The following is a 16396-nucleotide window of genomic DNA, read 5'->3' as shown; positions in this document are numbered from 1 at the left end:
TTCCTGACTTCCGACCTTGAGGACAAGGTTAAGGGAAGCGTGATGGAGTGATGCGGTTGGATCCACTAGACCGCCTCGGACTTAATCATTTGGTTATTTTTGCTTTTGAATCCTTGATGTTAATTTTATTTCAGCATAGCCTTGCTCGGGTTAGCCGACTTGGCCTTTATTAGAGTCGCTTTGGGTTTAGTTGTTTCTTGAATTCAATTAGATCAAGTCAAGTTAAGGGGTCAGGTAGCCACCTATAAATAGATGTGGTGAGCACCTATTTCAGTATGCAAAAATTAATTGAAAGGCTTTTGCCCTAGCTCTCTTCCCTTCTCTCTTCTCTTCTTGCGACGCCTTCCCCCTCTCCCTAGGCCGCCGTCCAAGGCCGCCGCCCCCTCCTTCATCCGGCTGCACCACCTCTGTCCCGAGAGGCCAGCCACCTCCTCCCTCTTCTTCCTCTCCTCCTTGATCCCTTCCAGCTTCTACAAACAACTCCATCCCGTTGGATTATCAGCCCGTCCTTCCCTGCGCAGTCATCAGTCGGAGGTTGATATATTAAGATCCCGATGTCCTCTCTAGACCCACGACCTACCGCTGGAAAGCTAAAGCGGAGATCTACAACATATCCAAAATTGAGATCGATCTGACGGACGGATCTTTAAAAATCGTGTCTGCAATCAGGTCGAAACTACCATTCCAGAAATTAAGAAGAGTCAAGAATCTTGGGATACGGATCAAATTCTATCGGATCGCATCAAGATCATGGCTCCCCCTCGGTGGAACTCCCAAAACAAATAAAATAAAATACTCTTTTTTTTTCTTTTTTTTTCTTCCTTCTTCTCGAAAAACAGAACTCTCCCCTATTTTTGGTTTCTCTTTTTTTTTTTTCTTTTGAACGAGAACTCCCGCCTCCTCCCTTCCGAGAGCCTCCTTTTATAGATCGCCCATCCCCTTCGTGGCCAATGATGGATTGATTGCATGGACAGGATCGTCCAGGATGCTCATTCGGGAAGGGAGAATGGATCACGGGCTGCTGATTTCGGGGCGTGATGCTGGAGGGCAGATCGCGGACGGATGGGGCGGAGGGCGTCAATCCATGGGAGAATGGCTGGATCATGGGCTCCTTGATGGCTAGAAACGGAAGAGGATGGCTCCGTGGACAGCTGGGAGGAGGACATGAATCTCTTCTTTGGCCACGAGATGCTGAGAAGCTGATTCGGAAAGGGATGAGATGCGGAACGCCTGGATCACAGGTGGTCGTCCGGTCTCTGATCTGCGGGATTGCTGGGAGGAAGGCATGTCGAATCCGGATGAAGCTTGGATAACGGGATGCTGATTTGGAATGGAGCTTGATTGCAGCGTGGGATACCAGGAGGAGGATGGAAGAAGCTGGGAGGAGCCGATCGTTCGGATCGCGTGATCGATGGGAGGGAGTTGATCACGGACGCGGTGCTTGGGGGATCCGATTGCTGGGACACGGAGTGGACATGGGACATTAGAAAAATTCTGGGAGCGCATAAGGAAGAAGAAAAACAGTGAAAAAATAAATAGTGTTTTCTCGTAACACTATGAACAGTGTTTTCTCGTAACACTGTTCATATGAACAGTGTTTTCACGTAACACTGTTCATATGAACAGTGTTTTCACGTAACACTGTTCATATAAACAGTTTCATCTCAAACACTGTTTATATGAACAGTGTTTTCACGGAACACTGTTTATATGAACAATGTCATCGCGAAACACTGTTCATATGCACAGTTTCTTCACGGAACACTGTTCATATGAACAGTGATTTCAGCAATGAATAGTAACTTCAGGAATCAATAGTAATTTCAGCTATTATTCATGGGATTGGAGGTTTAAAAGATCTTTTCTTTTGTGATGAAGTGAGAGTGGTTCAAAGAGAAGGGATCCATGGTTGAAATATGCTTGATCGCAATTGGTTTATATGAACTTCTGTCCATAACAATAGGAACGAATCGTGATGATGTAGTGGAAAGATAGGGAGTGACCCAGGTTTTAGGTAGGCTTGGCCCGGAAGAACTTTCAATTACAATAAGGAAACCAAAATAAAGAAATATATCTTTTTAAGAGTTATATGCAGGAGAACTTTAGAAAATTAGATCCAAAAGAGTGCTAAACTGTGCACTTAACAGCCGCTATCGATGCTGTTGTCGCTGCCTTTCCCCATGGGGAATTAGTTAAGGTCCAACTAGCCTTAATCCATCTTTCTTGTCCTTCTTTTGGACTCCTTAGAGCCTTGATTCCGATCGATGATTGTTGGATTTTGGGCAAAAGGAGGGATCCTCTATTTCCCTCATTTTCAAAAACTGGCTCTATTTCTTTCGATTTCGGCTGCCTCCGCTGCAGGCGCTTATCGTCGGAGCCATCTTCCAGTTCCTCACATGGTTAGAACCCATGGCCGGAGTCCTTGCCGTTGTGATGCCTCTGTTCCATGGGTTAAGGAGGCTGAACCCCTATTCAGAGAGGCTTTTCCTCACCACCAACCGCCAGTTACCGTCAACTGCTGTCCATAGTAGTTGGTCATGGGTCCCTGACCCGGGCATCACCCACCACCACCCTTTTCCTCTCCCTTCCTCCTTTGGCTAGAGAGAGACTTTGTTCTCTCTTCCTCTCTCTCTTTTTTCTCTCTCCTCTCTCTTGGTTTTCTCTCTACAAAATTTTTCTCTTGATTTATTGTCGGACATGTTGATTGATCGAGGTTGGTCGTGTTGTTGACAACCAAACCCAAACCCCTAATTGAACCAGACTGAAATCCTCTCTCTTCTCTATCTTTTCTCTCTCTAGATTATCTCTCTACTCTCTCTAGGATAGTTGGATGATGTAGCACAAGTGCAGGAGAAGAGGAAAAGAGGAAGAACAAGGGAAGGAGATGGAAGAAGAGGTTATAGAGACGTCGGAAGAATAGAGGAGGAGAGGAGGAGAAGAGAAGAAGGAGAGGGAAAAGAGAGAAGAGAGGAGAACGTGGAAAAAAATTTTCAATTCACTTCATTAACCTTAATCATGAAAATAGTACCCTATATATAGGGCTCAAATAAACACAATTAACATAAAACCCCCTTACACAGAAATAACTCCAAATAAGCCCAAAAATAACACAAATAAGCCTTAAAACGCAAACAAGCCCAGAAATAAAAATAAAATAAATATGCAAATAAGATAGTAGACTAGGTGGGTAGATAATCAGCTCCGATGTCCCCATCAACTCCTTCTGGGCGGAAAAAACTCGACCCCGTCGAGTGCAAGTCTGGCCGGCTGTCGTACTGCTCCAGAAGGTCAGGATCAAGGCGCTGCAACTCGGCTTGTGAAATCCACGTTACATCCGATTCGAGTCGACCTTTTCACCGAACAAGGTAACGTTGGTAACTTCCTCTCCTGGTAGATATAACCTGCTCATCTAATACATGTTCTACGTGTTCTCTACGTGCATGAAACTTTGAAGGTGGCGGCTCAATAGCAGGTGATGGGTCAAGGCGAGCAACAAAGGCGGGTGTATCAACAAAAAGGTCAGGAGGAATGAATGTTGACTTTTTGTATGGAACTAAATCTTCAATATTAAATGTCGCACTAATTCCATAGTCTTCAGGAAGATCTACAACATAAGCATTCGAACTAATTTTCTTTAGGACTTTGAACGGTCCCGCACTACGGATTGCAACTTTTTGAACATTTCGAAGAAAGTCATTCAGGTCTAATTCTCACCATGACATAATCTTTTACATTCAACTCTTTATAACGTCTGTGCAAATCAGCAAAGAATTTATATTTTAAGTTATTAGAGTGAATACATTTGCTGATTTTCTGATGCAATGAATACAGGTGTGATGCAAATGATTGTGCAGACTCAGAGACTCTGTGTTGATGAGACATGGGAATCAAATCTATAGGCTGCCTAGGTTTATAACAATTCACCACTTCGAAGAGACTCATGCCTAAGGACCTATTGACCGAACTATTATATGCAAACTCGACTGTCAGTAACACTAAATCCCAGGTCCTAGCACGCTTACCTTTCAGACATTTTACCAGGTTTCTAAGACTACGGTTGACAACTTCAGTCTGGCCGTCAGTTTGAGATTGATAGGTAGAAGAAGCTTTTAGTTTGGTGCCTATAATGTGCCAAAGAAGTTTCTTAGAGTAGCTCATGAATTTAACATTCCTATCAGATATAATAGATTTTGGAAGGTCAGGAGGTCTAACGACTTCATTAAAATAAAGTTTGGCAACTCTAGAAGCATTAGAAGTCTTAGAACAGAGGATAAAGTGAGTCATATTTGAGAAACAGTCCACAACCACAAAATTGGAATCGTGCTTGGTAGAGGTACGAGAAAGTCCTAATACGAAGTCAATACTGACATCTTGCTATGGAGATTCGAGATGAATCCGAATCTGGTGGTATCTACTCTTCAGGTCGATCTTGGAGAAAACCGTAGCACCAGTATAAAATCTAAGAAGTCGTCCAGCCTAGGGATGGAAAATCGATACTTAACTGTGATTTTATTGATGGCACAGCTATCAACGCACATCCTCCAAGACCCATCTTTCTTGGAAGTGAAGAGTGTGGGTACAGCACAGGGGCTCAGGCTCTCACGAACATACCCTCGGGTGAGGAGTTCGTCAACTTGACGTTTCAGTTCAATGTGCTCGTTTGGGTTGAGCCAATGATGGGGAAGATTTGGTAAGGATGATCCAGGAACGAGATCAATTGCATGCTGGATATCACGCATCGGAGGAAGTGTATATGGAGGATCCTCAGGGAAGGCAGTGAAACTCCTCCAGCAGGAGAACTACTGCCGGTGGGTGCTCAAGGTTCGACTCCATATTGATGGCTCTAGCCACAAGGGCAAACACAGGTGATTGGCTTTCGACATCCTTCATTACCTCTTTCGAAGTAATAATGTGAGTTGCTTCATCTTTTTGTAGAGTGGTACTATTCTTTTCAAGAGTGGACTTTCTAGGAGGCAATGAGTTCAATATAATTTTCCGATCCTGGAATATAAAGCTACACGAATTCGAACGTCCATGAAGCGTGACGTCCTTATCGTATAACCAAGGTCTCCATAGAATGACTTGACCTACGTCCATCGGAATGCAGTCACACCAGATTTCGTCTTTATAAGATAGGAATTGAATCGGGACGAGGCATCTTTCCGACACCGAGATGGACGTCTTATCCACCCAAGCTACCTTATATGGGTTAGAATGAGGGGTAGATTTCAGACCTAGGCGGGAGACAACTCCGGAAGCAATGGTGTTGATGCAACTCCCGCTATCAAGTAGGATTTTGCATGTTTTACCATTGATCTTAATGAGCGTGTAAAACAGGAAGGTCCTACGCCAATCTTGCTCGGTCTTAGTTTGAGCTAGAGTACACCTAACCACATGAAGCCTAGAATTTTGGTCATTCCGATCAGTGGGCTCATTTTGGGGTTTAGCTGGGATAAACTCTAACCCGGTTTGTTCATCTCTAAAGTCCTCTACAAAATCCTCGATGTTTGGTTCATAGACTTCTTCGACACATTCAGTCTCCTGGGTCCCAACTTCAAGTTCAGTCATTAGATAGATTTTGGTATTACATTGAGATGCAATATAGCCAAATTTTTGGCACCTGAAACATTAGGTTTGGCTTCTTGAAGGAGGGTTGGAACCTAGTATGCCTTTTTTTTTATCATTTGACGGATTTTTCTTTATCGGGAATGTCCTAGTCGGTGCTTGGCTAGAACCGGGCTGGTTAGGAGGGTTAGAAAATGGCCTGGATTGCAGGAGATAATTTTGAATAGGTCGGGCTCCTGAGGCTATGGATCGAGAGTCGGTACGCCTCACTACAGGGATCCGTAAGAAACTATCCACATCTTGAGCCAATTGGTATGCTTGGCTAAGGGTAGTAATCTCTCGAAGGATTAGTTCTTTCTGGATCTCCTCGCGGAGTCGTGCCCAAAACCTAGAGAGGGTAACAGTCTCCTCTTCGATTACACCACATCTCATATGAAACTCCTCAAATCATGCAATGTAATCGGCAACGGTTGATGTCCCCTGAGTTAATTTCTGCCACCTATCCATAAGGCGTTGTCGGTAAGAGAATGGCAGATATTTCTTATTCAGCTTTTCTTTCGTATCCTCCCAGGTAGTGATACGACGAAGTCTTTGGGTCTCACGCATATGTTCAACATTATGTCAGTACCAATGAGCTTGCCCAATAAACTTCATTTTAGCAAACCGTACTTTTCTATCGTCAGTCATTTCGTACCACTTAAAATAATTATCCATGGTTGCTCTCTAATCAAGATACACGCTTGGCTCTAGTTGACCAGCAAAGGTAGGAGCATCTACTCTGACGATATGAAGTAGTCGTTCGTCAAGATCGTGCTGGTGATCAGGAAGATGTTGGTTCCTAGAGGATGGGAAAAACCTACAGGTGGCGTGGCCAAACCAAACTCAGGGTAGGCTGCGATTGGGGTTGACGGTTCAGGAGTCATAGGGTGTTGCACTAGAGCACGGATCTCTCGCTTAAATTCTTCATGGTCAGCTTGTAAGGCAGCGATTGGTTCCACGAGATCTTGCAGAACTCTGAAATCCATTGTGGCTAAAGGGGTCTTAAAATGAGTGAGGAGGTACTTTCTACCACTACGGGTTGGCATGCAAGGACTACACTAATTGAAGGTATGACATGCATTGCTATCAATGACCCTAACTGACCAACTGTGATGCAGGACAACCTACTATGAATTCGGTAATCAGCAAATTTTCACAAAAGCAACTTAAAATTAAATGTTACCAATTTGTACTTCAGTTATTTCAGAATTAAAGTATGAAATTAGTCACCATAAGAAGTTAGGTTGCAAGCACGTATTACGGTCGTTCTAATTCTAAAGTAATCTGATCGATGCATGTTGTTGCCCAAGGAGACAACCCAAGAGGGGGGATGAATTGAGTTTTAATTAAATATTGACCAATTAAAAATATAATGAGTAATTAACTAAATCTATTGTAAGCAAATTAGTTAGTTTACTAGATACAGTAAGTGAAGATAGAGAAGGAGATAACAGCCAATACAAATACAGAAAAGTTTATAGTGGTTCGGAGCCAACTCTTGCTCCTACGTCCACTTTCCAAGCCGCACTTGGGAGTTCACTATAATTCCTAGGATTACAGTCGGTTGTTTTACAAGCTCACAACCCAACTTGTTGTTTTCACGAGATCACAACGAACTCGGTCAGTTTTTTCAGGCTCACCGACTAGAACCACCCGATTGTTTTTTCGGATTCACAATCAAATCCAGTTGGTTTTCTCCGGTTCACCAACCATAACCTTACACCGTTGGTTTTATCTTTGGCTCACCAACAAACCTTACAACCCTTGATTCAATCCCCTGATTGAATCAAGTAAGAAAAAAACAAAGGTTGGGAGTTCACAAAGAAAGCTTCTAAAAAGGCAAGTGTGAGAACAATATAAGCAAAGTAGAGTTAGAAACCCTCAAACAGATTTCAGATGAGGAAGTGGGGGCTTCTCGATTTCTGAGTCTCCTATTGAATGTGCCGAATGATGGAGGACAGTAGTAGAGCCTTGAATGCGAAGGAAGCACTTTCAGATTTAAGTTGAATGCACTTCTTCCTTCTTTTTTTTAGATTTACTCAACGGAAGCTCTTGATGGTTGAAATACTTTAATGCTTAGATAGAATAGCTCTCCCTGCTCTTCTACTGTTTACTCTGGCTATTTAAGTGGTTCCATTCGAAAACGAGCCGTTAGAGAGTGATTTGGGGCCGTTCTGTCCAGTCTGCACATCCTGACAATGTATCCGTTGGGATCGGAGTCGACTCGTGCGATATGGAGTCGACTCATGCTTTACTGGAGACGACTCGCCCACTATTCAGGATTTGAATTAAAGTGCTCGTCCCGTCCTGGAGTGGACTCGGACCAAACCTGGAGTCGACTCGCCAACATCTGGAGATGACTTGGCACTTAGGAGACGGCTCGTTCTCAGGGTTCCAGAAATCCATCTATCTATTTTTCTTCCTCGAGTCGACTCGCTCTCAGAGTTCAAAAAGTTGATTCTTTGTCTATTGAACTGATCTGCCTCGGAGTCGACTCGCACTCTGTTAGAGTCGACTCGGTTGACTTGGGGGTCGACTCTGGAATTCTTGGAGTCGACTCGTTCACAGAATTTTCGAGATTGGTTCTCTGCCTTTCAGTCTGCTTTCCTCTGGGAGTCGACTCGAGCATAATTAGGAGTCGACTCGCCAAACGTCGGAGTCGACTCGCATCCTTCTGGAGTCGACTCGGTAACAGGGTCTAAAATCCATCATTCTGTCTTTCTATTTGTTACCCTTTGGAGCCGACTCGGAACTGTCGGGAGTCGACTCAGCAAGCATCGGAGTCGACTCGAAGCCTTTTGGAGTCGACTCACTGACAGGGTCTGAAACCCACCTTTCTGTTTTTCTTTCTGTTCTCAGTCGGAGTCGACTCGTAGAGTATCGAAGTCGACTCGAGCTCGTGCCAGAAACTCTAAACTACTCGGAGTCGACTTGTAATCTTATAGAGTCGACTCAGAATTCAGACTTTGGTTCATATTGAGTCTAATACTTATCCGAATTACTTTGAACTAAAGCTCATTTAATTAGAAATACACAAATATTTGCGTGAAACACTAGATTGAATTCATTAGTATAACATAAAATATACTCAAATGTTTTGAGCTCATCAAAATAAAATAGGGGTTTACTCAATCACTCCACAATCTCTCCCTTTTTGATGATGACAAAACATTGAGTATTTGTAAAGTGAATTGCTCAATCAAGAAGCGAATTGTAATAAAGTTTTGAAATGAATTTAAATGTTTAATCATTTAGTATATCCAAAATTGAAAGGTACGAGTCAGTATACTTTGAAATTAAAGCTCCTCCTTTTATTTGGAATTATATAAGCCTTCAAATCATGCAATCAATTGTTTGGCTTATATGTTTTTAATGAATTTGCTTTCTTAGAATTTCAGATTCTTTCCCTCAGCATGTGCATTCAATTTTGTTTGAATTTTGCTCGAGTTTTCTGAATTTTCATTTAATGTTTTAAACCTGAAATTCTTAATTATAGTAAGAAAATTCTGACGATTTGTTCTTGAATATGATTCAACTAATCTCCAAATATCCCTTGAATAGATTCTGGAGATTACTCCTTGAGGAGCCCCAACAGAGAGATAATGAGCCTCGAGGTATCGAATCCACAAAGACAAATCATATAATGCTTTAAAAAAAATTCTTGTTTAGAGATTCCTTTTACATTCAATGTATCATATTTTCTTCCCCTTTTTGTCATTATAGCAAAAAGGTGAAGCATCAAAGAATTAATGTAGAAGCACATAACACACAAAATCATAACACAAAAGACACAATGCTCAATTGTCCAAAAAATGACTTCAGTTCATTGATTACAAAATTTGAGTACATGATGGAAAGTCTAAAAGGACTGTACATGATAATAAAACAAAAGTACAACTAAAGACATCTGGTGGAAGAGGATGAGGCTCCCATGCTTCGCCGCTGAGCCTGCAAAACTAAACTCATTCCTTCAGACACATTCCCAGCTGTGCTATAATCTCTGAAGTTACCGTAGCTTGTGTCTAGGTCAGTTGGGTCACACTTTCATTGATTGTGTCAAGCTTATCTATCAATACATTTGCAAGTCTTTCTGCACCTTGACTTTGCCTTAGCAGCTCGGATCTAATATTGTCTCGCATTTGCCTCGTGTCTTCCTTAATAGCTGTAAGGCTCAAGTACTGACCCTGAACTAGACTTCTCGGACTTGACAGCTTCTCCTTTACTTCAGCTACCATCATGGAAACAGCTACTGTGGAGGGAGTGAGGTCAGTGGAGGGTGCACTGGATGTACCTCTCAGCTCCCTCACTATATCATCTCTCAACTTCCGGAGCTGCTCAGGGCTAATCCTGATCTCTAGGGGCTGCTGAGGTGGTGGCACTATAGAGGGTCCAGCTGAAGTAGATGGCTCAGGAGGGAATGAAGGACCAGATGTGGATGGGAAGGTGGAAGGATCTGTGGAATGGCCCTGGTCATGGTCAGAGATAGGTGAGTGATGAGTAGTGGGGTCAGATGGTGTAGATGTGGATGTCCTCCTAACCCAAACACCCTCTACCTTGTGGAAGCCCATTCGGTGGAGAGTCCCCTCACCCATATGGTCTGTGTGTCTGAGGGAGCGAGAGGTTTCTCCCTCAGGGATAGGAACTTCTAACTCCCTAAAAATGAGTGTGAAAAGCATACCATAGGGGAGACTTAACCTAGGTTTGTCTAGAGGTTCACAGATATAGCTATAGATAAGTTTGGAAAAGTTTAGGGGAATGTCATGTAAGATGTTGAACATCAGGGCTAGGTCTTTTTCTGAAATAAAGTCAAACCTACCAGTCTTAGGAAAAAGAGTCCTAGATATGATGCTCAGGAGGAGTCACATTTCAGCTGAAAACATATTTGCAAACACCTCCTCTATAGGAGATTGGGGTGGTCTCCCTAGAATGGCCGAAGGGCCTCTGTCCTATCAGCTGGATGAGTGGGAGCAATCCCCTCTCGGAAGAGGTGGAGGACTCGAGCAATGAGATCCTCCGAGACAAAAATAGGAACATTTGCTACTGTCCCTTGAATACCACCGCCATCCCGTGTGACGGTCTCATAGAATTCCCTAACTAGCCCTGGGTAGGTAGGAAGGTCAAGAGAACAAAAATACTCTAGACTTTGGGCCCTAAGATGATTTCCTAAGGTGAACCCTTTCCGAGAGAGGAAGTCAAAGTTAACTTTTCTCCCGATAGAGACAACCCTCCCGGCGCACGGACGTGAGGGAACCGACCTAGGCGGAGAAGAAACCGGAGGTGGTGGTCTCACGGGTTCGTTCCGCGCTTTGGACCATCTCTCGGCGCTGCTCACGGTGAGAGGTCTCTTTCGGCTCGGGACAACGGCTTTTCTAGGCATTTTTGACCTCAATCCGAAGGAAAGACAAGAAGAAAGGGAGAAAATACGGGAAAAACGACGAGAAAATGGGTCGGAGATGAGGTAGGAGACGACTCTAGGGCTTTTATGAACAGTGGCAGCCGAAATAGAAGTGGGAAAAAAATATTTCGATTAGGGTTCCGGATTTCCGACCTCGAGTCGACTCCGGTAAGGCGCGAGTCGACTCGACCTCGAGTCGACTCCGGAATATGCGCGAGTCGACTCGCCTACGAGTTGACTCTTACATTCATTCGAGTCGACTCTAACTCTGGCACATAACCAAAATCTCAGTTATTACCGTGCCAAAAGAGGGATATGGTAATCTTTAAATCTCAAAGAATGATTTGATGATCATAGACGTGGAATGCTATATCAACTGTAAATTAATGATCAAAATAAATGAATGAAGGGATATAATCAAATGAATGGGTCAATCACACCTAACCCTATTCTAAGAGTAGAAAATTGATCTTCACTTAATAGTTTTATGAAGATGTCAGCAAGTTGATCATCAATACAAACAAATTCAAGCATCACATCATCATTTAGTATATGATCTCTTATGAAGTGATGTCTTATCTCAATATGTTTAGTTCTTGAGTGCTGAATTGGATTTTTAGTTAGATTTATGGCACTTATATTATCACAATTTATGGGAATCTTATCTTATTTAATGCCATAATTTTCAAGTTGTTGCTTGATTCACAAAATTTGAGCACAACAACTTCCGGCAGCAACATATTCGGTTTCCGCCGTAGATAATGCAACCGAGTTTTGTTTCTTATTAAACCATGAAATTAAGTTTTCTCCTAAGAATTGACATGACCCACTGGTGCTTTTTCTATCAAGTTTACAACCAGCGAAGTCAGAATTAGTGTACCCTACTAAGTTTATGCTTGATTCTTTAGAGTACCATAAGCCTATGTTTTTTGTTCCTATTAGATACTTAAAAATTCTTTTAACTACAATTAGGTGTGATTCCTTAGGATTAGACTGATATCTAGCACACATGCAAACACTAAACATGATATCAGGTCTACTTGCTGTAAGATATAATAGTGATCCAATCATACCTCTATACAGCTTTTGATCTACTAACTTGCCTGATTCATCTTTGTCTAGTTTGCATGATGAGCTCATGGGTGTGCTGATTGACTTGTTTCCATCCATATCAAACTTTTTGAGCATCTTCTTGATATACTTAGCTTGATTGATGAAGATCCCTTCCTTAGATTATTTGATTTGAAGTCCGAGGTAGTAGTTCAATTCTCCCGTCATGCTCATCTTAAATTCACTCTGCATTAATTCAGCAAACTCTTCGCAAAGATGATTGTTAGTGGCACCGAAAATTATATCATCTACATAAATCTGCACTACTAACATATCTTTGTTTTTCTTCTTCAAAAATAGGGTTGTGTCTACATTCCCTCTAGAAAATTCATGGTCTAATAGAAATTTGCTAAGTCTTTCATACCATGCTCTAGGGGCTTGTTTTAGACCATAAAGTGCTTTATTTAATTTGTATACATGATTGGGGTATTGATGATTTTCAAAACCAGGGGATTGTTCTACATAAACCTCCTCATTAATATACCCATTCAAGAAAGCACTTTTTACATCTATTTGAAATAATTTAAAATCTTTATAACATGCAAATGCTAGTAACAATCTAATTGCCTCAAGTCTAGCCACAGGAGCAAAAGTCTCATCAAAGTCTATACCTTCTTCTTGATTATAGCCTTTCGCTACTAGTCTAGCCTTGTTCCTAACCACAACTTCATTTTCATCAAGTTTATTTTTGTATATCCATTTAGTTCCAATTATTGAGTATTCAGAGGGTCTTTCAACTAAATTCTATACTTTGTTTCTTGTAAATTGGTTAAGTTCCTCTTGCATAGCATTTATCCAATTTACATCACTTTTAGCTTCTTCAATATTTTTAGGTTCTAAATGTGAAACAAATGCAAGATGATTATTTAAGTTTCTAAGAGAGGCTCTAGTTCTAACAGGTTGAGATGGATCATCTAAGATTAACTCTTTAGGGTGACCGTAAGCATACCTCCAAGCCTTTGTAAGCCCATGTTCGGCAATTACCTCTTGGCTTGTTGAAGTTTTTCAACTTGCTTGGGTTCATCTTCTTGTAAAGTCATGTGATTCATCTTTTTCTCAAGTATTCCTGCATCATCATCAAAAGCTACTCTCTTGCTAGAGGAAGAATCATTAGTCTCATCAAAAACAACATGAATAGATTCTTCAATAATAAGGGTTCTTTTGTTGAACACTCTATATGCCCTACTTGATGTAGAATATCCCAAAAAAATACCTTCATCAGATTTGGAATCAAATTTTTCTAAATTATCTTTGCCATTATTATGAATAAAACACCTACAACCAAAGATATGAAAGTAATTTACTTTGGGCTTTCTATCTCTCCAAAGTTCATAAGATGTTTTCTTTATAATTGGTCTCAATAAAACTCCATTTAGCATATAACATGATGTGTTAATAGCCTCACCCCAAAAGTACTTTGGGAGATCACTTTCACATAACATGGTCCTAGCCATTTCCTCTAGGGTTCTATTCTTTCTTTCAACCACCCCATTTGTTGTGGAGTCCTAGGAGCAGAAAAATTATGAGTTATCCCCTTTTTACTACAAAATTTTTCAAATAGATGATTTTCAAATTTCGTTCCATGATCACTTCTAATAGCTATAACTGAAGCATTTCTTGCATTAGTCACTTCCTTATGAAATTTCTTAAATACTGAAAATGCTTCATCTTTATGAGCTAAAAATATGACCCATGTGTATCTAGAAAAATCATCTACAATGACAAGACCATACTTGTTTCCACCAAGGCTTGTAGTCCTAGTTGGTCCAAAAAGATCCATGTGAAGTTGCTCAAGAGGTCTAGTAGTAGAGATACAATTTATTGATTTAAAAGAACTTCTAGATTGTTTGCCAAATTGACATGCTCTACAAATTTTATTTTTCTCAAATTTTAGCTTTGGCAAACCAATCACAGAATCCCTTTTAACTAATTTAGATAGTGTATCCATACTTGCATGAACTAATTTACGGTGCCATAACCAACTTGCATCATTAACCTTAGTATCACTAGCTACTAAGCAGCGGCTATTTTTGGCAAGATCTTCAAGATCTACTACATAAACATTGTCACATCTTAGTCCTTTGAACACTAAGCTATTGTCAATTGAGTTGGTTATGATGCATAAAGATGGCTTAAACAGAACATCAAAAACTCTATCACATAATTGACTAACGCTAAGTAAGTTATGCTTAAGACCATCTACAAACCGAACATTATCAACAAAGGTTGAAGGTGTGATTTGTATTTTACCAATACCAATGATGTGACCTTAGTTATTGTCTCCAAAAGTCACCGCACCTTCTTTTTTTGACTCTAGGGTGAAGAATTGCTCCTTGTCACCCGTCATGTGTCTTGAGCAGCCACTATCTAAGTACCAACAGTGTTTATTAAGCTTGGCTGCAAGACACACCTACACAAAAAAATCATACAATCTTAGGTACCCAAGTTTTCTTGGGTCCTTCAAGGTTAGTTATGTTGGTTCCTTTTGGAACCCAAATCTTTTTAATCATTCTTTTAGCTTCTGTTTTTCTATGGTTAGATATATTAGCTTTATGTCCTACTCTACCACAACAAAAATAAGTTACATTTTTAGTTTTACTTTCACCGGCTTTTACAAAGAAGTTTTTGAGAAATTTTTGTTTGTTCTTGGGCTTATATCCTAACCCGGCTCTATTAAATACAGCTCTTTGACTATTAAGAATCATATCAAGTTTTTCAGAGCTATAGGTAAACTTCTCAACAATAGGTTTATATTTTTTAAGTTCTTTTGTTAAGTTCAGTTTTTCTGTTTTTAGTAAGTTTAAATCTTTTGTAAAGTTATCTTTTAGAGTTTGATTGCTATTTTTAAGTTTTGAAATTTTCTTAGTTAGTCTTTCTTTATCTTTAATTAAGGTACCAATTTTTTGAATTAGCAATTGGTTGCTTGTTTTAAGTTCTAAGTTTTCTTTTACGATAGAGTCCTTATCCTTAATTAATTCATCATTTTTATGAATGTAGGATTGATTAGTTAGCTTCAATTCTTTGTTTTTAAGGTTTATTGACCTATATTCATCCATTAGTTCATTAAAGGCATCATACAATTCTTCAAAGGTAAAATCTAAATGTGTTTCAGATGTTACCTCATTTTCGTTTGCCATAAAGCAGAAATTGGCCTTTTTCTCTTGTTTCTCTTCCGATGATGATGATGATTTATCGAAGTCAGTTCAGGTGGTGACAAGAGCTTTCTTCTTCTTGTACTTGTTGCCCTTCTTCAGCAAGGGGCAGTCGGCTCTGAAATGACCGGACTTCTTGCATTCATAGCATCCGGTTTCCTCACTTTCCTTTTTCTTACCTTTATCCTTGTAGAAGGAACTCGAGGAAACTCTCTTCTTATGGAAATGCTTCTTTCTATTGATGAATCTTCTAAATTTTCGCACAAGAAGAGCTTCTTCATCATCTTCCTCATTGTCTTCTTCACTGCTGCTAATGCAAGAAAGATCCTTGTTAGAAGAAGTGGACTTGAGGGCAATTACATTTTTCTTATGGGAGGATTCTTCTTCGCTGTATCGTTTCATTGTTGTGGAGTGATTGGTTATACCCCTATTTGATTTTGATGAGCTCAAAGCATTTGAGTATATTTCAAGTTGTACTAATGAATTCAATCTAGTGTTTCAGGCAAATATATGTGAATTTATTTTTAATAGCATCGAGCCTTTGTCGAAGTCATTTGGCTAAGTATTGAACTAATTTAAGCCAAAGTCTGAAGCTCGAGTTGACTCCGGAAGAGTACGAGTCGACTCTAAGTGTTTCAGAGGTTCTAGCACGAGCTCGAGTCGACTCCGGTACACTATGAGTCGACTCCGACTGAGAACAGACAGAAGGATAGAAAGATAAATTTTAGACCCGGTCACCGAGTCGACTCCAACGGTTTCGAGTCGACTCCGATGCTTACCGAGTCGACTCCCGACGGTTTCGAGTCGACTCCAAGGAGTAACAGACAGAAGGACAGAGAAGTATTTTCTGGACCCTGTTACCGAGTCGACTCCAGAAGAATTTGAGTCGACTCCAACGTTTGGCGAGTCGACTCCTAAACAAGCAAGAGTCGACTCTCAGAGGAAAGCAGACTGAAAGACAGAAAATCAAACAAAGTGACTCTATGAACGAGTCGACTCCGAGAATACGAGAGTCGATCCCAAATCAGCCGAGTCGACTCCAAGATGATCCGAGTCGACTCCAAGGCAGTTCAACTCTAAAGACAGAGGATCAGTTTTTCGGGCTCTGAGAGCCGAGTCGATTCCAAGATGATCC

The sequence above is a fragment of the Phoenix dactylifera genome, chromosome 4 (assembly GCF_051530095.1).
Source record: "Phoenix dactylifera cultivar Ajwa chromosome 4, Ajwa_hap1_PhDact_Kaust_v1.1, whole genome shotgun sequence".
Taxonomy (NCBI): domain Eukaryota; kingdom Viridiplantae; phylum Streptophyta; class Magnoliopsida; order Arecales; family Arecaceae; genus Phoenix; species Phoenix dactylifera.
This window is presented reverse-complemented; position numbering follows the sequence as displayed.